Consider the following 21837-nt stretch of genomic DNA (forward strand, 5'->3'; position numbering starts at 1 on the left):
TTTTACAAATATTGACGGGGTGGAAAGAAGACCACATTTCAGAAGTGCTGTGGAAACACTATAGAAGGCTTCTCTCAGACCTGCCTTCTGTGTGGACCTGGGGGATTTCTCAGGAGTACTGATCTCCACCCTCATTATGTGCACATTGGTTTGGAGGGCTGTGCGAGGCACTGATTCCTGAGCATCAGCACAGTGATTCTGTACATGCCACTGTTTTCCCTTCTCCTGACCGCAAGTCTCCCTGAGCTTTCACAGCAGCAGCCATGACTCTCCAGAGCAATGGCCATGTCTCCTGGGCATGGTGTTACCATTTTTTTTGCTTACATAAAAGACAGTTTCCTAATTTTTTCATCTTCTTGAATTCTTTAATACAATTTTTTATTTCAAAAGAAAGGCAGGATTCATTATAAATTATACATTATACGATTCAGAAGTATATGAAGCAGCAGGATCAGAAGTTCGAGGCTGGCTTACTAACATAGGGGGACCATGTTTCAAAATTTTAAAAAAGGCTGTTGTTCAGTTGTAGAGCACTTCTGTGGCAACCCTCACAACAAAGGAGGAGGAGTTTAATTGAATTTAGAATGTTGGAAAATTGCTTTGAAAAAGAAAAAGAAAAAAATCACCCATACTCTCTCCATCTATAATTAAGTAAATTATTATTTTACTTATTTATTCTCAGACTGCTTTGAAATGTGTTTGAGATCACACTGAATATATATATATATATATATCACTTTAACTTCTTAATTTAAAAATGCAAAACAAGTACACTTTGAACTAGAAAAAGCATATACAAGGAAACTGGAAGATTTATTTTTCTCCTCTTCTGCTTCCTTTTGTTCATTGCATGTGTCTATTGGTGGGTGCCCTGTAAAACTTCCTGTCTTCTGTATAGGCTCAAATGAGTGTTCACTATTGAAAGCATGAGTACAAACTTATGCATTAAACAGAAATGGTCAAATTTCTTAATGACTGCCTAAGCAAATTTTTACTTTACTTTGTCATGCTGGGGATTGAACCCAGAGGTGGTGAGCCACTGATCACATCCCCAGCCAATCTTTATATTTTCTTTTGAGAAAGGGTCTCACTCAATCTGCATAAACATGGAAGGCCTGAGTCTGAGCGCTCTGGGCTGGTTTCCTCCAAAGGCCATACCTCTGAGCTGGGTGGATGGTCTTGCAGCCTCTTTCACACTTGGCATTTTCAGTTTCTCCTCCAAGGTCATGTGAACCAGGAGCTTCTCCGAGCCAATTCCAACGCCTCAGAGTTCACTATAAAGGCACACAGACTCTTTGCTTCCCATATTCTGGAGAACAAAGATGACCCAGATGTCAGACTGGAATCTCAGCATGAAGGAGCCATTGTTCCCCTTAAAACAGGTAAGTCAGGGACGGTAAGCCATGGAAGGAAAAGGCAGTGAGCCTCTTTTGTCCTCCTGTAGAAATAATGCCACCAATATGGTCCAGTCTACTACCATGATCTCTCCAAATGAGGGGTTTTGGTCTCCAGTGAGACAGAGCAACACTCGTCAAAGTAAAGGTAGGGCCTCTCCTGACGTGTCATCTCCCATGCTCTCGCAGCCCGGGAGCCATGTGTATCCAGGAGCGGAAGCTGGTTGTAGCTAGAGGAGAACCTCTGCCTAAAGGAAGCAGCACCCTGACTCGTGAAGTACACATTTCTCTCTCCAGCCAGCCCTTCTCACTTTTCTTCCCAACACACACAATCCTGCTGTGGATTATAGGCACTAAAGGTGACTCAGACAAAGGCTGAGCTGGCAATGGACCAGCCCAAAGCAACTCTGACACACTGTAAAGCATTGACCATCCCCTGGCCACCCTGGGCTTCTAAGTATGTCTCAAGCAAGCCCTGCAGAGGCCCTCCAGGACCTGGCAAGGTACGGCACACAGAAAATGATCACATGGCCTTTGGAGAGAAGATTCAAGGGACTGTGGGCACAGTCAGGCTCACTGCCCTCAGCCAGGTGTGACGTGGATGCTTACCTGTATCACTCCTCATGTGAGTACCTCCAGAGCCAGTCCACTGAGCTTTTTTTGAAGAGCCCAGCAGATAAGACTTGATGCATGTTCATCCCAGAATGGTGTAGATCTCTGACTAGGTCAGAGGCTGTGGTCTGAGGCAGTGTGGAGACCCAGGCTTTGATCTTCAGATACAGCTTCACCGGCTGGGACAGCAGCAGATTGTTTGCTGACTTTGCTCCCCAGTGTTCTTTGTGTTAGATGTGGGTGTGACAAAGAGACAGTTGAGAAGTGGTGTAGAAGGATTTCTTTGCCTGTGTAGTCACCACACAATTATAAACTGCTAAGCAGAGGTGTGGAAAACAAAGGCGGCACCAGAAGTCACTCTGCCAGGCAGTAAATCTGCTTAGTCAGTCACCACTTGTGTATCCAATGCCCCCCACCCCAAGGAGCCTAGAGCCCAGGACTGGAAAGGGCAATGGGCTTCTGTGTCGATGGACTGGGAGTCGAGTGTCTACAAGCCCTTCACTTTTATTTTAAATATGCAATTTGTTATGGAGGGACCTTGTTATTCATCCATTTACTCATTTTACAAGCAGGGAAACTGAGTTTTTTGAGGAGCTAGGTCCTGGATGGAATTACGTACGTTGGTCGTAAAGTCAGACTCACAGACCAGACCTTCTGACCCTGCTCTGGTCAGCCTGCGAAAAGATTCCTTCTCCCTTTCATCTCATAGGTAGAGAGGGCCTCACTTAAACATTCTGGCTTCATAGCCTGTTCCCCACCCTTATTTGAGTGGAGGATTTGAGTAAGAAGGCAAAAGAGCTCTAAGTTGAATGTAAGGTCCGTGTGTGAGGAAGGCATGAACTTTGGAGCATGTTTGGGGCAGAGTGACCCTGGACCTTGCCCTCCTGTCTACAGCATGGTAAAAGGATGAGCATTTTCCCTTGCATCCTCTCAGCTCTCACCATATGATATTTGTCCCAGCTCCCAATGGTCTGAGACCCCAAGTCCTCTCTCAGTAGATGCCACCAAGGAAAGCAGCAAGAAAGGCTTGAAACGGAAGTTGTCAGAAGACCAGTCAACCCCCAAGATCAAGAAGAAGCAGCCAGAGATCAGGGAAGGCTTAGAGGGAGCTATTTTATCAGAAAAGCCCTCCATGCCTTCCAAAGGGACATCAAGGGGAGACAAAGCAAGTGGCATCCAAAAGGAAAACAAGGGGAAGGAATCTTGTGACCCCCAAGGGGCCCAAAACAAGCCAGAGGGGAGCTGAGGATGGTGAAGGTCAAGGTTGGAGATCCAAATGTCCCAAGAAGCAAAAGCAAGAAGAAGAAATCTGATAAAGGTAAGTAAGCCCATGTCCTTGGGCCCATGCTGAGTGTGTCCGGGACCCTCAGCCAACTGTTGGTTTTCCACCCACGCAGAGGAAGATCCCTGGGAAGAGATTTGTTCAGGGTCTTGGGGGCAGCTAGTGGCAAAGCCAGGAAAGAATCCGAAGTACCTGGTTCAGGGGGGAATGTCGGCTCCCCAAAGCCCAGCAATCTCTCTTCACATCTGGTAGTCACATTTCCAGCTCCAGGCTTCTGGTAGGCCCAGGCTCAGGCTGCATCCTGACCATTGCAGAGAATGGCATCCTCTACCCTGTGCCCCATGTCAAATTTTGGAAGAGCCTGTTTCTACGTCCAGCTGTGGGTGCTTATTGGACCAGCACGCCTGAGCCCTTTTCATCTCTCTAGACTTCATTTTCTCATGTATTGATACCTCTGCTGGAGTCTGCACTCAGTGGGTCCTTGTAGGTCTTCACACCAGCACAAGTACCTAGAGAACCGAGGCCCAGAGTAGCAGTCTTCTCATGGACACAGGTTTTCACTGGTTCCAATTGGCCACCCTTAGCCCACTGTGGGCCTTGGAGTTTAACCAGTTTGACACAGATTCATTGTGAATCTTTTCTTCTTTCCTCTGGATTATTTGTGGGTGTCTTCCATTGAATGGCATCTGTTAGCCTGGGAGGGTTCATCTTTCTGGGTGCCGACGACCAGACCTGCTGCCGGCTGTCAGACATGGGCAGAGAGAGTTCCTGAGCGGATGCCACTCGTGCACTTCCATGAAGAAAGGGAGCCCCCGTGAGAGCCCTGCCTTCTGGGCAGCAGCAGAACCTGTGCCGAAGCCCAAAGCTGCTGTGACTGTGACCCTGGTACCCAGGGTCAGACTGGCTGGAGTTGTCACCAGGGTGCCACAAAGAAGAAAGTGTGTCATGGTGGGACTCTGAACAGCCCCCCAGAACCCCTTAATAAATGTGCCTGGCAGTGCCACAGCCCGCCTGGCAAAGCTTGCACTTGATCTGTATATGATCTGTCATTTCCTACCACCCCATGGTAGATGCTGTAGAGAGACTGTCACAATTTGAAAAGAATGACAAGGGGAAGGGGGAAGTGGGGCGAGGGCACAAAAGCTGTGCTTGTGGGCATTTCTCCCTGGGGTCAGTTCCTGTGGGGTAAGGTTAGAGCTCTGTTTAAGAAGGTGCAGACAGGCTTTCTTCCTGTTAACCAGGTGCTATGTTCAATGACCCTCAGGTGGCACCTACCAACACATGATCCAGTGCCCCATGGGGTGTGAGAGGAAGTGGGCATCTGCAGTTCCAGTGGCTAAATAGGGGCGTGTAGTCCCTCGGGAAGGCTGACCCCTACTCTACTGCTCTGCTTCCAGGCTCAGACGTGGCCGGGACCAGAGCTGGAAACAGCAGTGCTTCCTCTTCCTTAGTGGAGCCATCCCTGGAAGGAGAGAAGATAAGATGGAAAAGTCACTGCACTTTGGATTTTATGGCTTTACTAATGAAGTGCACGTGTAGAAAAATTCAGAGAGAAATCATAGGACTCTAACAGGGTCATGTCTACCCTGGAGCCATAGTACATGATCCTGCCTTGCCTAAATTTCCCCCTATTGGGGAAAATATCAAAAGCAGAATGACTGCATTGATAAGGTGATCTGGAAAAGAAGGAACGAGCCCAGCCATATGCTCAACACTTATAAATCAACCTTTCTTAAAGACACTTCAATGCCATTTGTTAGACACTCCAATATTTTACATGATTTTCAATATACATTGTACCAAAATTTCTATAAATAAATAACTCTGTACATAAAAGTAATATTTCCTGTTTCACATTGCCTCTCAGAAGAAGCAGATTCACGTATTTTGTGAAAGTAACATTAATAAGTTAACTGTTGAGGACAAAACTCTAAATGTGCTTACCTTCTGGAAAAATTTTAACCTCTGATAGAACATCTTACACAGGTAGCCATTTGGCTAATATCTCCCCTTCAGCCCTTTGGCTAAAGAAATGTACTTTGAGATTTTTTAAGGACCTTATTTGTTTCAATGTAATTTTCAGTGAATTGGCACTCATAAGATGGTTAGCTACAGGGCTCAAAAGTGAAATCTCTCCCAGGTCTAGGGCTAAATCTTATGTAGTCTACGCCCAGTTCTGTCGGTGTGTGGGAAGGGTGTGGCCAGGCCCGCTCTGGCTCCTCAGTAGAAATAGCCCTGAAGGGTGAGAACTTGATCTTTTTTATCCCCCAGTGTAATATTATACTGGCAGAATTAAAACATCACTATTGAAAAATGCACAGCTACCAACACCAGCCGCCTTTGCCTTAATAAAAAGCCTCAGCTGACAATCCAGCAACATGGACAAGACCACATTTGCTTTTAACAAAAAATGAGGTTCAGAGCAGGAAGAAAGCCTAACTGTTCTTACCCCTGGTGTGTGGTGGATCAGCAACATTCACTCCACTGTCCCCAGGACCCACTGCCAGGGTGATGTGGAGAGTCTCCTCGGTCACCCTGGCTGGGCTCCTGGCCATGCAGTGCACTTGGCTGTGTGCTGACTCTGGATGTGGGCTGAGGGTGGAGGGCCTGCTCCTTGGAGAAACTCTCCACGTCAGCACCCAAGAAAGCTGCTGGGCTCTGAAGGAGAGAGTGAGCCAGATCAGAACCATTGCCAGCTCATCTCCATCCCGCACACAGAACAGGCAGCTCACTCACATCCAAGTGAGGTCCTGCTCCCCCACCAAAACCTTCACGGAAAAGTCTGGGGACATGCCACACTGTTAGTGGAGACGGGTCTTCCATGCTCACATGCCCAAGATCAAGCTAATCTCATACTTAGAGAATGTAGTCGCACTACTTTGATCACAGTCAAAAAATGAAGAAGAAAGCAAAAGCAAACCCCAACAGTTGAATTAGGTACCACTCAGGGTTAAGAGTTTTCTGAACAACTAGAAGTTTAACCTCAAAACAGCCCTGGTGAACAGATACTAAACCTCCCTATGTTGCTTATTATTCTGGAAAATTTTTGCTCAGATTACTGTATCATAAATAGTATCTAAGAGACACTTCTAGAATTCAAAGGGCACCAGGCTACACCTTCCTGTTTATATACTAAATTCAGAGAGAGAACTAGATGGAAATGGAGGCATCTCCCCTCTTCATTTAGTGAGTAGTCAACCCAGGTTTTGATTTCAAAAAGGCATTCTGATGAAAGCATCACCTACCCATCTCAGGTGGACCAGGTGCCCGGTAGCTTTCTCTGTCCATGTTCCAGGGCTCTTTACTGTACCTAACACAGAGCTTGGGCTGCCTGCGCGTGATGCTGTGAACATTAACCTCTGGGAAGAGGCCTCAATCTCTGAGACACACAATCTCAACAGACTCCCAGGTTTAGAAACTGCTTAGGATGTCTCAATGAGCCTTAGGAACAGAATGGGCAGAGCTGCTGCTGCGATCTTTCTATCAATGGTGGGTGGAGCTGGCAATGGGCCTGTTTCCTAGTAACATTTTCCCAGCAAGCAGTCCTTCAGCATCCACAACCATGTTAGAGGAGCAGCTCTCACGGGCTCGGGCTTCAGCCCAGCAGGTGCTCATGATCTTCCACCCACTGAAATAGCGCCCCTGTGGAGTGCTCTCCCTCTGACACAGAATACAGAGCATGTCTGGGCACTGCCCATGACTCTCATCTCTTGGTATCCATGGGGGGGCTGGTGCCAGAGCCCCACGCAGATACCAAAATCCAGGGATGCTCAAGTCCCTTGTCTGCAATGACACCCCATTTGCACATGACCTACCTATGTCATCCCATGTGAGTCACCTCTAGATTAATCATCATGACTAGTAAAATGTAACATATGTTGGACTCTATTTTTAGGGAATAATGATGAGGAAAAGAAGGCTCGTGAAGCTTCTCTGCCCTGAATATTTCTAGTGTGTAGGTACTGGAACCCACAGACACCAACAGCCAACTGTGCAAGCAGGGCTGGGATTCGGGGCCTGGCTTGTTCCTTGCAGCTGTTCTTACAGCAGTCCTACCTGATCCCGACGGGGACACTAACTACTGGTCCCAGGGGGTGACTTTCCTGAGACACAGGGTGTTCAAACCTCTGCAGGATTTGACAGACCAGGACTGAGCCAAAGAGCAGAGGCCTTGGCAGGGCAGCCACCTCTGTCACCTAATGGTGCCCATCTAATGCCAGGTGCCTGTCTTGGGGGGAGCTAGAGGCCATCTCTACCTATGGGGGACAATCACCTAGACCTCCACCTCACTGTATCAGAGGCCTTACCATCCCTCTCAATGGCCACCATCAGTCCTGATCAGTTAGTCCCCTGAGAAGAGAGGTAGGTTGGAACACCTGGTGGCACAAAGGTTTCATCTGAAAGGAGATAAGACAATGAGATATCAGGGTTGCAGTGACAACAGATGCAGATGCATATTTAATGTGAGGCCTTAAACAGGATCCCCTGGAAACAGCCATCGAAGCTGCTCAGAGACCAGGTGGAGCTGGTACAGGAAAAAGGCCCTCCCAGACCTGAGACTTACCCGAGCCCAGGTCGAAAGCAGGGAAACCAATGTGAAGACCACAAAATATGGAGAAGAGTGACAGGAAGGGGACAGAACTAACAAACCAGAGCACTGTGAGTTTCAGGGACAATCCACCATGTGGCAAGCAGCACAGGATGCCTCCACTTATGAGGAGGATATCAGCAGGCAGTTTGTTAATATTTTTTTAAGAGAGAGAGAGAGAGAGAGAGAGAGAGAGAGAGAGAGAGAGAGAATTTTTTTAATATTTATTTTTTAGTTTTCGGCGGACACAACATCTTTGTATGTGGTGCTGAGGATTGAACCCGGGTCGCACGCATGCCAGGCGAGCGCACTACTGCTTGAGCCACATCCCCAGCCCTGTTAATATTTTTTAGTGTCAACTGTCATGGCTTCTCCTGACCTGAAAATAAATGCCACCATGCTCACCTGTGTTGGTGACACTGTGCTGCTCGCTCTTCTTCCTGATTTGGTAGATGATGCACACCCACACCAGAGATGTCAGAAGGATGCTGCACACCAGGGCGATGGTGAAGACGCTCATGGTGCTCTCGTCCTTCCTGCAGCCAGTTGTGGGCAAGATGCTCAGCTGGCTGTGAGTGCGCTCTGTGCCCAGGATGTTAGATATCTCTCAGGTGTATGGGCCTGCATCCTCCACCACCATGTTCTAGACCACCAGCAGCCGGTTGCCAGGGTGCCGGGGTGAAGTGGCATCTGTGGGTGAGGCTCAGTGGGCGGTTACCATTGAGCCAGGTGATGTGGGTGAGGGGCTGCTGGCCACTTTTCACTGGAGGGCTACCATCTCCTCAACAGACACCACGCAGTCTTCCAAGGGTACCACCAAGGGCAGGGTCTCTGCAAGAGGTCAAGTGAGCTCACACTCACTCTGGGGCCTCAGTGCTGTGGTCTGCTTGGTTCTCTGGACATGGCACAATCCCACCAGTGAGCTTCTGTCAGAGCAGCAAATGTTCAGATGGCTGATCTCAGGTCACAAAGATGCTCCTGTTCCCAAACTGGCCTGTGTCCCTGTTCTTGACTAAGACCACACCCCTCCTGCATGCTGTCTGTTTCCAGTTGCTCAAGGCTCTGGCATTGCACTGGCCTTTAGTATTTTTGAAGAGATAGGGCTAGATGTGGTGGCACACACCAGTAATCCCTACAGGTTGGTAGGCCGAGGCCAGGAGGGTCAAGTGTTCAAAGCCAGCCTCAGCAAAACCGAGGCACTAAGCAATTCAGTGAGACTTGGTTTCTAAATAAAATACAAAATATGGCTGGGGGTGTGGTTCAGTGGCTGAGTGCCTCTTGGTTCTATCCCCAGTACCAAAAATATTTTTCTTTAAAAAGAGGAAAAATCCTAAAATCAGCCCCAAATTTCAAACAGTAGAAACACCTTCCAATAACTCCTAGGCTCCAAAGAGCAACTCCACAGCGTTTGCCCTAGGTGCTGTTTAAGACCCCTACACACACACACACACACACACACACACACACACACACACACTCGGAATACATCAGGGGTGGAACCTAAGACAGTCAGGGTGACATTCGCCGACACAGAGCCTGCTGAGTTCTGGGCAGTGCAGCTGTAAATGCCCATTTCCACATCAGTGATGAAAACACAAATCGTCTTCTGGCATGACATACATGCGATGTTCCCGAGCCACAGGGAAGTCTCAGCCTCTGTCCTTCTGCCAGGCAATCTGGGGTTTGGGATGGCCAGTGGCAGCACACTCAAGGGAAACCAAGGTGCCTCTCTGGATGGTGATGTCTTGGGGCCTTTTGGTAAATGATGGCAGCACTGGAAAACAGACACAAAGGGGATTAGGGGATAGCTAGCTGCAAATACAGGGAATGTCTCTGGGAATGAGACCCCCAGTGTGTGAGGGCCACAGCTTGCTCCCTCCCTGCCCTGTGCCTTCACCAACCCAGGACTCTGCTACAGCCAAAAAAGAGCCATGAGCATCCCAGAGAAACAGCCAGCCTCTCCCCACTGTGGCATGGCACTTCCTCTCTGCTCCAGCTAGCGATAGAGTCTCAGGCTGTGGCTGACATTCTGCCTCCTGAACCTCATAGGGTAAGGGGTCATGCAGGTGGAGTTGTGGCCTAAGGCTTTTCTGCATTCACAAGCCACCAGGAGAGAGGCCAGCAACAGAATACCTGCTCACGAAGCTGGAGTCACAGGGAGAAGGTCCATGCCTCCCTGGGGCAGCTTAAGGGCCACACAGTCTGCGGGCTCACTGGCTCAGCCTCATCCAGCACTGGATGCCAGAGTCAGGGTCCAGCTGCACAGGAGGTGACACCACCATTCCTGACCAAGCTGCTCTGGTCAGCCAGGCGCTTGGCACATGCCTCTCATCCCAGTGGCTCAGGAGGCTGAAGCAGGAGGATCCGGTTCAAAGCCAGCCCCAACAACTCAGCAAGGCCCTAAGCAACTCAGTGAGACCCTGTCTCTAAAGTATAGAAAAGGGTGGGGATGTGGCTCTGTGGGTAAGCACCTTGGGACCTCTTTTACCTGGCAGAGAGCCACTTAGTGGTCTGAGTCTTGAGGTGGCAGTGGGGCCTCTCAGAATACACCAAGGCCACCCTGCCAGAGCGAGGTCAAGTCTGCTGTGTCTGTGGGGCTGACTGAGCACAGCACACCACCACGTCTGATGACCCATGAGTCAACTTTGTCACTGGCACTTTAATGATCGGAAAATCTCCCTAGGTTCCATGGTGAGGGCACGTGCCCACTCATACTCCTCCTGTCCCCCTCCACAAACAGCAGCCCTGAAGAGAGCCGCTCCGACATGCTGGTTCCTGAGTACAGGACCTCGTGCCACCCTCCAAGACACCTGTCCTGCTCTCTGCTGCCTTGAGAGGTGGGGACCTGCCCCTGCCCAGGATGGCCTGTGCCTCCACAGCTCTGCCACCCCCCCAAGGGCACAGCTTCCCCAGGATCCAGGTATGTGCAGAACCTGGAAACCGGACCACATGGTTCCCGGAGCACAACAGACAGAAGTGCCAGGCTCAGCTCTGCCGCTCACCTCATGTCCCCAAAGTCACCCGAAGCCAAGGAAGAAGGGTGCTTAAATCTGTAGAACTTTCTCCCGGCCAAACCCAGGGAACAGTGTGATCTAATTCCACTCTGTCCTCCATCCTCTCCGAGGTGGACAGCAGTCGGAATGAGGTGCCTGGGAGAGACCAACAGGGGCACTTCCATACCGTCCACCGTGAGCAGGGCCTTGTGAGAGTAGGCGGGGCCAAGGTGGTAGGTGATAAGACACTGGTAGTGGCCCTGATGCCACCACGTGACAGGCGGGAGGTGCAGGATGCTGGTGTACTCTATCACTTCCCCATCCTGCATGCACACGCATACGTGGGAGAAGTGCTCCGTGTCTGCGTTGACCAGAGCTCATTGTCTTTCTTCCAGGCAGACGTCTGGGGGGGGTTGCTGCTGCTGACTGCTGAGCACGTGAACTGGAGGTCCTTGCCCACTGTGGGTGATGATCTGTGGCTTTGGGAAGTCATTTTGGGAGAAAAGGGCCACCGTGAGGAGACAGGAGCCAGCTGCTCTCATGCTGGCACAAAACTGGGCCAGACGCTGTGAGAGCCAGGGACACCAGACCCCGCTCGGGTGAGGCCGTGAGCACACCCCTGACTAGACATGGGCCCCCCCCCCGTGCTCAGTCATCTAGCCTCCAGAAGTCTCCGGGAGGCCCGTCCCACGGCACTGCTGGCTCTCACACTCAGCACAGGCACACGAGGTGACACTTGCTGTGGCTGCACAAAGGACTGTGGCAGGATGCCTTCCGGAATGTCAGGACTTGCAGAAATCTGAACTCCCTTAAAATGATGAGAGAACTGACAAAATGGAAAGGATCAACTGTGCTGATTTCTGGGGAACCAGACACAAGGATCCATTGGGCGTGGACTCAGGAAAATGGAGTCCTCTTAGAAAGAGAGAGGAGCTCTCTGGTGTTGTGAGTTACCCCAAGTCCCACCTGCCCCCACCCCTCTCTGTGACAGCCTTGAGACTCAGCGGTTAGCAACCATGGAGGCGGCAGGTGGAGCTCCCCCCAAAGCCTATTAGAGCAGTGTTACTGTGTGACCTGTCGGGCCACAACCTGGAAAGCCCCACTCTTGAAGAAGGCCACCACAGGAAGCCCTGTCCCCAGGCTTCTGATGAAGATAGTGACCACTGTGTAACAGAGCCACTGTCCAAGGTGACTGTACTAGTCGGGGCAGACAGGACAGTGGTCAAGAAACTGAAGGAGAGTCAGGCGCATGAGATGCCAGCAGCAGGCCCTGTGAGTCCCCCAGAATCCTGGGAATCAGAAAGGCCACATCCACATACAGGGCAATAAGCGCACCCTGGAAAGACCCAGGAAAGACCCGGGGGGTGTCCTCACTTCTTGCTGGGCTGGGCTGGCAGACATGCACAGGAGGAAGTGAGGGTGCTGCTCAGCGTGCACACACACGGCCTGGGTGAAGGACTCAGGATTGCTGATGGGGGTGATTTAAGGACTTCTGTGTTCAATTATCGGCTACTCACTAGCAAACCAAGCAGGAACTCAAGGGGTGTACAGAGCAGGCTCCACAACAGTCGCCTAGGAGAGGCCCTAAAGGAACGGTGACGGGACAGCAAGCGCTGGGGGAGGACGGGGAGATCTGACTCTGGACTTGCCACATCATTTCATCTTTTTTTTTTTTTGAGTTAGGTATTGAACCCAGTGGTGCTAAACCACTGAGCCACATCTCCAGCCCTATTTTGTACTTTATTTAAAGACAGAGTCTCACTGGGTGGCTTAGGGACTCACAAACTTGCTGAGGCTGACTTTGAACTCAAGATCCTCCTGCATCAGCCTCCTGAGACACTGGGATGGGGCCTGTGCTACTGGTCCCAGAATCAGTGGTGTGTGGCAGGAGGCGAGGTCATCACTCTGCCTGGTCCATGGCTGAGCGGAGCTCCTCTAACCCCAGTTACATGGCACCCCACCTCTGAGCATCCATCAGGGCCTCTGCTCGCTCAAACCCACCCCAGCTCATTCAAGAATCCCTTCTCCATGTAGACTTTTCACTTTAGGCAAACGCATGTGAGAATGTGTCCCTGAAGTAATTAAAGGGGTGATCACCCACTTTTTAGAAAAGAATGCATTTGACATTACATAGAACAGCAGTTAGCCCACCACAGCCTGCAGGCTGCTGCTCTTGTGCCAGGACACATTCCATGGCACACAGCCTCACCTGTTCCTTTATGTATTATTCATGGCTGCTTTCTGCTTTAACAAGCTTGCCAAGGATTTGCTTGTGGCCCAGAGTCCAGAATATTCACGTCATCACCCTTTAAGAAAAAGATTGTCACTGAGTGTGTTGGTGCACACCTGTGACACCAGCAGCTTTGGAGGTTGAGTCAAGAGGATCTCAAGTTTGAGGCCAGAACTTGTTTTGTTTGTTTGGGGCAGGGGATTGCCCTAGTGATACCCTGTCTCAAAAAGGGCTTGTGAGTGGCTCAATGGTTAAGCACCCCTGAGTTCCATCCTCAATACCGCCCCATCAAAAAAACCCAAAGATATTGCCTACCTTTTGATCCCAAGCAAGCACCACTTCTTTTGTGGGGGCAGAGAGTAACTGGGGATTGAAATTGAACCCAGGGGCACTTAGTTATTGAGTCCCATTCCCAGCCATTTTGACATTTTTATTTAGAGACAGAGTCTTGCTGAGTTGTTTAGAGCCTCAATAAGTTGTTGAGTTTGGCTTTGAACTTGTGATCCTCCTTCCTCAACCTCTTGAGCTGCTGGGATGACAGGCGTGCACCACCAAGCCAATTTCCCCATGTATTTTTTTAAAGAGCGATTTAACTTACATTCACCCATCAATGATCATAGCTATTAGAAAAAGTGAGCATTAAGCAATTGCAAGGGTCTGTTACTGTGGAAGTTCTTCCTCAAGCTCACAAAGGCCCCAGGAAGCCCAGGTACTTACAGCTTCTTAAGATTCCCCATCTTGATAAAGGTGTCCAGCTGCACAGGGCTGATGGCACGCTCTTCCAGGTCCCTGAAACACAACACAAGGACTTGTGCAAGAAGCCCCGGGTGCTGGGCTGGGGTTGTGGCTCAGTGGTAGAGCCCTCACCTAGCATGTGCAAGTCCCTGGGTTCGATCCTCAGCACCACATAAAAATAAAACAAAGATATTGTGTCTATGTACAACTAAAAAACCCATAATAATAAAATATTAAAAAAAGAAACCTCAAGTGCCCTTACAGCCAGCCACGTGTCTCAGCCCAGAGACTCAGAGGTTTCCAGGACAGCCGTGGCTTGAGGTGACCCACAGATAATGACTTCTCAGGAGGTGGCTCTCACACATGTTGACACAGCATGTGCAGTGACACAGGGACCCGGCCAGGATGAGGGGCAGCACAGAGGCTGGTGCAGCCTGCTCAGCAAGTCAAGGCCTTCCTAGCAGAACATGGGTTCAAACTGGTTCAAAGACAAACCAAAAGCACACACACTCAAGGCAGCTACCCCAGAAGCACTGTAAGGTCTCAAGGCTGGCTGGCCCCTTCCTCCCAGGGCTGGGGAGGCAACCACAACCATGGAGAAGTTCCCAGTGGGGTGGTGTGTGTGTCACTCTGCTGGCTGGCCTGGGGGGTGGTGAGGAGGCCAGGGCCTGGGAAGGAGGGGTGCAGTGGCGACACAGGCAGCGGCAGGGAGGAAGGTAGTGTCTCACACCAGCTGCATTAGTTGGGAGCACACCAACTGGCCATATGTCCTGTGACTGCTCTGGCAGGGGCAAGATCAGGGCCAGAGTTGAAGCAGCTGTCACTTCTAAGTAACCTGTTTCTTAGTTTACAAAGATGCCATTAAATCACCGGCAGACTTGGCAGCGGCCACCTTTGGCAGGCCTGCGGGACAGGCAAGGTCTGGCAAGATACTCACAGGTGCTCCAGGCCTTCCAGCCCCATGACGCTCTCTTTGCCACGGACTTGGTCTTGTTCCCAGTGAGAGTCCTGCAGTTACCAAACCTCCAGGAAGAGAGAGGGTGGGGGAAAGTGGGGAGAAAGAACACAGGATCAGCGCCATGCTCCCTGGTCAGTGTCTGGTGAGAGGCAGGGGAAGCTGACCTGTGCTGAGATCCCAGGGAACATACATAGCCCTACCCCTTCCGAGAAGCACTTTTCTCTATTACAATTCAGTAGCAAGGACAGGCTGAAGGTGCACGCACTTTAGGGCCTACAAAGACCCCCTGCAGATTCCATTTCACTCCAATAAGAATGGCACTCATCAAGAATACAAGCAATAATAAATGTTGGTGCGGATATGGGGAAAAGGCACACGCAGGCATTGCTGGTGGGACGGCCATTTGTGCAACTACCCTGGAAAGCAGTCTGGAGATTCCTCAGAAAACTTGGAAGGGAGCCACCATTTGACCCAGTTATCCCATTCCATGGTTTATACCCAAAGGACTAAAAATAAGCATACCACAGTGACATAGCCACATCAACGCTTATAGCAGCTCAATTCACAATAGCTAAGCTATAGAGTCAACCTAGGTGCCCTTCAATAGATGAATGGATAAAGAAAATATGGTGTACATATTCAATGGTATTAATATTATTCAGCCTTAAAGAATGAAATTATGGCATTTGTAGGTAAAAGGATGGAACCAGTGACTATCATGTTAAGTGAAATGAGCCAATCCCCCAAAACAAAGGCCGAATATTCACTCTGATCTGTGAATGTAGCCCAAAACAAGGGTGGTTGGGGGAATAAAATAAATCCATTGGATTAGACAAAGGGAAATGAAAGGAAGGGCGGGAGATGGGAACAGGAAAGGCAGTGGATTGAATGGGACATAACTTTCCTATATTCATATGTGAATACACGACCAGTGAAAGTCCATAGCAGGTACAACCACAGGAACGGGAAGTTAGACTCCATGTACGTGTAATTGTCAAAATACACTCTACTGTCCTGTATAACTAAAAAGAACAAATACAAGCCATTGGAAAAACAAGCCTCTTGCAGCAACAAGCGGAAGCCACTTGTCCAGCCTGGCCCTCTGTCTCCAAGGGCCTCCTGAAGGGGTGGGGGTGAGGCAGGAAATATCATTACAGGGGACAGGCTGGGCACTGTCTCAGTGAGAAGGAGCAGAGGGGGTAACGAAAGCTGTGGATCTGAAAACTGCTGCCCACTTCTGAGACCTATGTTCCAGGGATAATGGTTCCCAAAAGAGGTAAGAAGGGGTCAGGAAAACGGGTGCCTTTCAGGGTGGCTCCCCAGCTCTTTGCACCTGAGATGCACCCTGGCAGCCAGCGTGTGGCTGTGGTGAGCTGGGTCCTTGCCCTCAGCCTGCAGGAGATGCTTTGTGCTGTGATTTTTGAGCAAAACCCCAGATTTTATATGATGTCAACCCATCAGACACAGGTCCCACCAAGAACCAGGTAAGAAATCTGCCATACAAAGGCCAGTTCTACCTCCCACTAGAGAAGGCAGTGAGCAGCAAGTCCCCTGGCAGGGGTGCCAAGAAAGGGGAGGTGAGCCCGCAATCAAAGATGGCAGGGCCAGGCCATGGCCAACTGTCTGAGCTTCAACTAACTGCAACAAGGCAGAAGCAGCAGGTGACCTCAGGAGCTTGGCCAGGGAGACTGCACCCCGCTCTGCAGACACCGCCAGCCCACAGGACTCCCTGGCCCCCATCTCATCAGAAATAAACTCCTCCCCTGGGGGCCTCCATTCCAAGGCCCCCACAGTCACTCCACGTTCAGCCTCAGACAAAGCCAGCTCTGTTTCCCATCTCCTTTGGAGGGCAAAGAGCAAACAGGGCAGAGACTGCTGTGAATGCCCTTCTCTCTGAGGTGGTATGCATGGACCTGACAGCAATCTCACCCCAAAAAGCATTTGTACAGCCTCACAATCAAAATTTCTTTTTTTAAAACAAATAAACCAAACACAGAAATTCTGGTGGCTTAGCTTAGGCTCTGTCACCACAGAACCAGCAGCAAATAAGAGCTCGGGGGGCACCAAACCCCAAGCCAGGCTGAGGGCACTGCCAACTTCTCCATTTGCTCAGATCCCCTCAGGCTGAGGAATGTGCACTCCAGGTCCTAGTAAAAAGGAATGGAGCTAATTAACTAAATCTGCAAACTAGATCAGGAAAAAGCCAGGCTTTATTTCAACTAAATATCAGTCACATTGTCCCCTTTTACAGCTATTATTTCTAATGGTGACAATAGCAATGAAATGGATTCTTGATTTTGCAGGGCCCATTGTGCTGTGGGTGGATTAAAACAGGCCTTTATCTTCTCCCTGCTGGCGTGTGGGGGATGGGTGGTGCTCCAGCTAGACCTGGCAGTGGTTCTAACAAACAGCTGCTGGGTGGCAAAGGGAGCTGAGTCTCTCTGCTGGGTGGATGTTCTGTCCCACAGCCAGGGAAGGAAGGATGGCTAGCCTCTTATGAGTCTCCTGCCTAGTCAGTCGTGGGCTCCCAGAGGCTAAATCAGTGCTTGCCCAAGCCACAGTGGCAAGGCACAGGGGGACAGTGCAGTGGTGCTCATGTCCCTGGGACAATAATGACAGGCACAACCTCCTTTCCCTTGAATCCATTTTGAAGGCCCTGCCCACCAGCTACAGGACTTCCTACCTAGTGGGAACCCAGAGGCTCTGCATCTTCCCAGACTCCCCTTTACATGGACCTCTGCTCCCAGCCTCCCAAAGAATGCCCCAGACACGGGCGTTGCCACAGGCAGACCCCTGCATGGCCTGTCCTCCCCATGTCACTACAGTCCAGTGACCTGCCTCTCCTGGGTCCAGACGTTCTCCCCTCTCTCCTCACATGCTCTGCAGGTCCCCAGCAGGTGACTCCAGAGCCATTTTGGAACAGGATCTCTGGAGAGTATGACAATCCCAGGCAAACTCGGGAGAAAGAAACACTCCAGCGGCACCAGGAAGCTCCAGTTTGAAGAACAATCTGAGCTCAAAACTCGGAACAAGGATGGGAAAGGCAATGTCCTCCCAGTTGTCACAGAGGGCTCTGCGGCTCCTATGGCTCTTCATAGGGAAATATCTTCATTAGGCCTGGCCTGTGGTGAGGTAGCAAGGACTCCAGGAGAAATAATGCTTTCGGGAACATCAGGTGTTTCTCTAAGTACTGCTACTTAATTATGGGTCACTGTGGTTAATCCAGAAATGCTTCTTCAAGCTGGTTGGCTGTCAACAGTAGTTACATGTTCTTAATAAAGGAATACTTTTCCTTTAATTTTGGAAGAATTTCAGGGATGCATTTAAAATGTACAAGTTAAGGTGAAAGGTTAGTATGCCTTTGTAGACACATTCCTTCATTTGAGATTAGAAGACATATAAATGAGATATAATTACCAAAATGTATCAGTTAATATCATAAAGGAACAATTTCATTTTTTAGTTAAAATAGGTAAAACTTTTGAGTTCCTCTTGAATACTCAAATCTCAGTTATGTACTTTATATGCATAGCATCTTACCAACACACAGATGAGTTAGGTCCTAATTTTATTTCCACTTCACAGAAAAGGAAACTGAGGTTCAGAGATGGTAAATGTATTATCCAGCTTTGTAACTTGTAGAACTGAAGCAAGGTTTCCAATTAAGGCATTTTTAATTCCAAAGCCTGTGTTGTCTCTGCATTCCCTTTATAAGGAAAACAGGTGCCAAGAAAGTAACAGATACTCACAGGACAAATTTGCATTGCTAAAGCAGAGGAGCTTTTGAAAACATGGGTCACATTCCAAGTTCACTGTCTTGCTTTCCCCCTTCATACTGCATCTATTAATTTGGAAATAGGTGAGATAACTAGGTAAGAAGCTAGGAAATTTCCAACTCTGAAACTATTTTTTTTTTTGCAGAAGGACAACTATTCTTAGATTTTTAGCTTCTTATTTGCTCACATTGTTGCTTTGTCTCTCCATTTCAGGCAGGTAAAGGGGTTTCTTTAGGTATTTTCATCACCATCGATATGTGTGACTAATCACGAATAGCTGAACCACTTCTAAAAAGAGCCAGTTATAGGAGAGGCAGGTAGGCAGGGCCCTGAGCATTCTGTGATCTGGAAAGAATAGGATCTGTCACTTCTGAAAACAAAGCAAAACACAATAGCAGTGTCCTCAACTGTAGGTCCTGGTGTTTTGAGTAAGTGATTTTCTTGTTAATAAAAGATTTATTTGGTGTAGCTTAGAGAATTTTCCCTGTATTGTTACTCATATCTTGGGAAGCAGAGATACAATATACAGAAAGAAACACAAGGTTATCCAGTTGGAATGCCATCTAAGGTAGCCTTTCATCATCTGAGTTTATGCTCCAGATCCATCTTACTTTGGCTTTCAGCTAAGGACTACAGCATCCAACAAGAAAGGGATGCTTTTGGCATGAAGACGGAAGGAGCAAAAGATACAATCTGGCAAAACTGACTGCACTAGGACATGAATGCAGGGAGGTAATTGTAGGGTCACAGGATGACAGTTTTAATGAGGATGTGAATGATAACCACCTACTGAGGGAGAACCTAGGTCCTCAACTACCCTCATTATTTTCTAAGACCTTTTTGCTGAATCCTTGTATGGAAGGTATTGAATAACCCCAGTTTTCTTGTGGAGACAGCAGAGGGTCAGCATTCCTCCCAGACTCTTAACGTAGGGCTCTTCCCTGTCTTGCCTCCTTTCTCCTCTTCATGATAAGAATATACTGAATGCAGAATAAATTGAGTTAGTTTCTCAGTAAAATAATTAAAAGATAAACACTAGAAAAGTAGATAAGCAGTTAACTTTTTTATCTTAACGGTGTCAAATGGCATATATTTTGGAATACAGCTTTTTCAAAACTAATTAGCCACATCTGCTAAGAGAATGAACCAGATATATTTGGTGTTGGTAAGTTACATACACTGCCTTTTGTGTGTGTGTTCAGAGGCCATGATAAATATTGTACATTCTAAAAGCACAGAGACTTTCATCGGTGACTTGAATTTTATTGACATTAAAATTCAGTTTAGGGGCTGGAGATGTATAGTTTAGTGTTAGAGTGCTTGCCTAGCATGCAAGAGGCCCTGTGTTAACTCCCAGGATCAAAACCCAACCAACTAAGCAAACAAAAACCAAAAAATGGCAAGGGCTGAGGAAACACTGTTGGATCTGTTATAGAAAAGAATTCACAACCTTTCAGAGACAAGTTCAGTAGCATAGTGTGGAAGAAAGTCACTTTATGGTGCATTACACAGTAATTGGATTGTGAAAAATGGACAGCAAGTGAGATTTTTTTTTTAAACTATAGTCTACAAGTGAAAGATCCTATGGTAGGTGGGAAGAGAGAGAAAGAAAATCACCACCATATGCTTAATAAGCTTTTACCTTAAAAGAAAGTTTCCAAATTGCTTCATTTTTGTAGGACTCAAAGAAGTGCTATAGCATGAAGCCTAGAGGTATTACCCTGGGAGGGCTTACCATATAAAAGATCAAGCTTAAACCACTCAACTGCCTCATGGCTAATGAGTGGTTTAAGCTTGATCTTTGATCACAAGCTAGAATTCCATGACCAGTAAGTGTCAAGAAAGGTGACATTGAGCCTCAAGTGGGAGTTCAACAGTGGCTTTTTTATATAAGGTAATATCTGTACCTTACTTTAAAATGCTTTGGTGCATGAACAGATGTTTGTATGAATGTTTGCCTGTGTGAATTTGAGCTACCCTGTCTGTTTTCTTAACACTTTTGTCATCAATACCAAGTCTAAATGAAGAAAGGCCGGGGTTAGCATGTAATCCAAAAAGCCACATTTCAGAAATGGCACTTTGGCCTTCCACAATTTTTAATTCCAATTTCTGCTAGATTTTAAAACATCAGCATAATGAAAGTTAAGGATAAAGGCTATTCATTAGTGAAATCATCAGCTTGTTACTTAGATAATGGATGATGGAAATGGACATTCATTAGAGAGATTAGTGACAATTAATATTTGTGAATTGGTTACAATATTCTAGAAGCACTCCCTGTTCTGGCATGAGTCTAGTGTGTCAGTGTTCACCCGTAGGATGAAGTTGGAAGTGTAGTATTGAACAATTCTCTTTCCAGTTATCTCTTTGGAGAGTTTGGCAGACTAAATGATGGACATAAGGCTAACTGCATCCTGTCTCCAGGATGTTCTCATGTTTGTTTCAGAAATAGCCTTTAACTCAAGGTATGGTGAAGAGATTTCCTTGTAGATTGATTCTCCATGATCTGTTCTCCATTAGGAATTTCCAAGTCCTACTAAGAAAGAAGACTCATCAGGGTGCCTCTCTGGCTCATGATTGTCCTGAGGGTTATTTATTTTTAACCTTTCCTCCTATTGTTTGATGAATCCTGGGAGAGAGTGCTAATAGCTTTACTACTGAAGTCATTAATAGTAAACTTAAAGCACTTCATTAAGGTTTATTGTCCTGAGTCTACTCTAAACCTCCTCTGCTCTAACCTAGGGCATATCTAGCTTTAAGAGAATGGTTTCTACTTTGATGGCACCCAAAAAGATGTGGCAGGCTGCTATAAATTGAGCATTGACCATGTGGTGGACACCGTTTGGTGTGTTTTCTCTGTCATTCAGTCTAGTGGTATCCCATGGGGATGTTTTTCACTCTCTGGGGGCATTGTGGACATTTTCAAAGGTGTTTTTGTTGTCACAATGATTTGGAAGTTTCAATACCAAGACTTCCTGCAAGGTAAGGGACACAATCCTTGTGAAGAATTGGCTATATATGCATATCTAAAGCCCTGTGGCAGTTCCTAAGGGTAAAATTCTATTTTTCATAAGTTGTTAAGCCTATAATCTTACTTTTCATGTAAACAGAAATTAATTGTTGAATGATTTTGAGATAGTAGTATTTCCAAGAGTGCATCTATTATGCAGATTGAGGGAAGAGTATATTCATTTTATTTGGGACCTTATCAACAACTTTTCTGTGTCCCTGCCTGTACCTCATGATTTGTGATGGCTATCGCTGCTGCA

The 21837-nt window shown here is 48.0% G+C and overlaps 1 long non-coding RNA gene across 4 annotated transcripts in view; it reads right to left on the reverse strand.

Annotated features, from left to right (window-relative positions):
* Nucleotides 1-343: 343 nt before the first annotated feature.
* The window catches only part of LOC144373883 (uncharacterized), a 35203-nt gene continuing 13709 nt past the window's right edge, over nucleotides 344-21837 (reverse strand). Inside the window, exons 2-8 of one of the 4 annotated variants that reach the window (XR_013433450.1) lie at nucleotides 14772-14857; nucleotides 13817-13888; nucleotides 13079-13175; nucleotides 8282-9650; nucleotides 7596-7685; nucleotides 4564-4750; nucleotides 344-4030 (exon numbers count right to left, since the gene is read on the reverse strand). This is a non-coding gene — a long non-coding RNA (uncharacterized LOC144373883). Of the gene's footprint in view, nucleotides 4751-7595; nucleotides 7686-8281; nucleotides 9651-13078; nucleotides 13176-13816; nucleotides 13889-14771; nucleotides 14858-21837 lie in introns of all 4 variants that reach the window. The other 3 variants (XR_013433449.1, XR_013433452.1, XR_013433451.1) reach the window with 3 other exon arrangements.

The sequence above is a fragment of the Ictidomys tridecemlineatus genome, unplaced genomic scaffold (assembly GCF_052094955.1).
Source record: "Ictidomys tridecemlineatus isolate mIctTri1 unplaced genomic scaffold, mIctTri1.hap1 Scaffold_52, whole genome shotgun sequence".
Taxonomy (NCBI): domain Eukaryota; kingdom Metazoa; phylum Chordata; class Mammalia; order Rodentia; family Sciuridae; genus Ictidomys; species Ictidomys tridecemlineatus.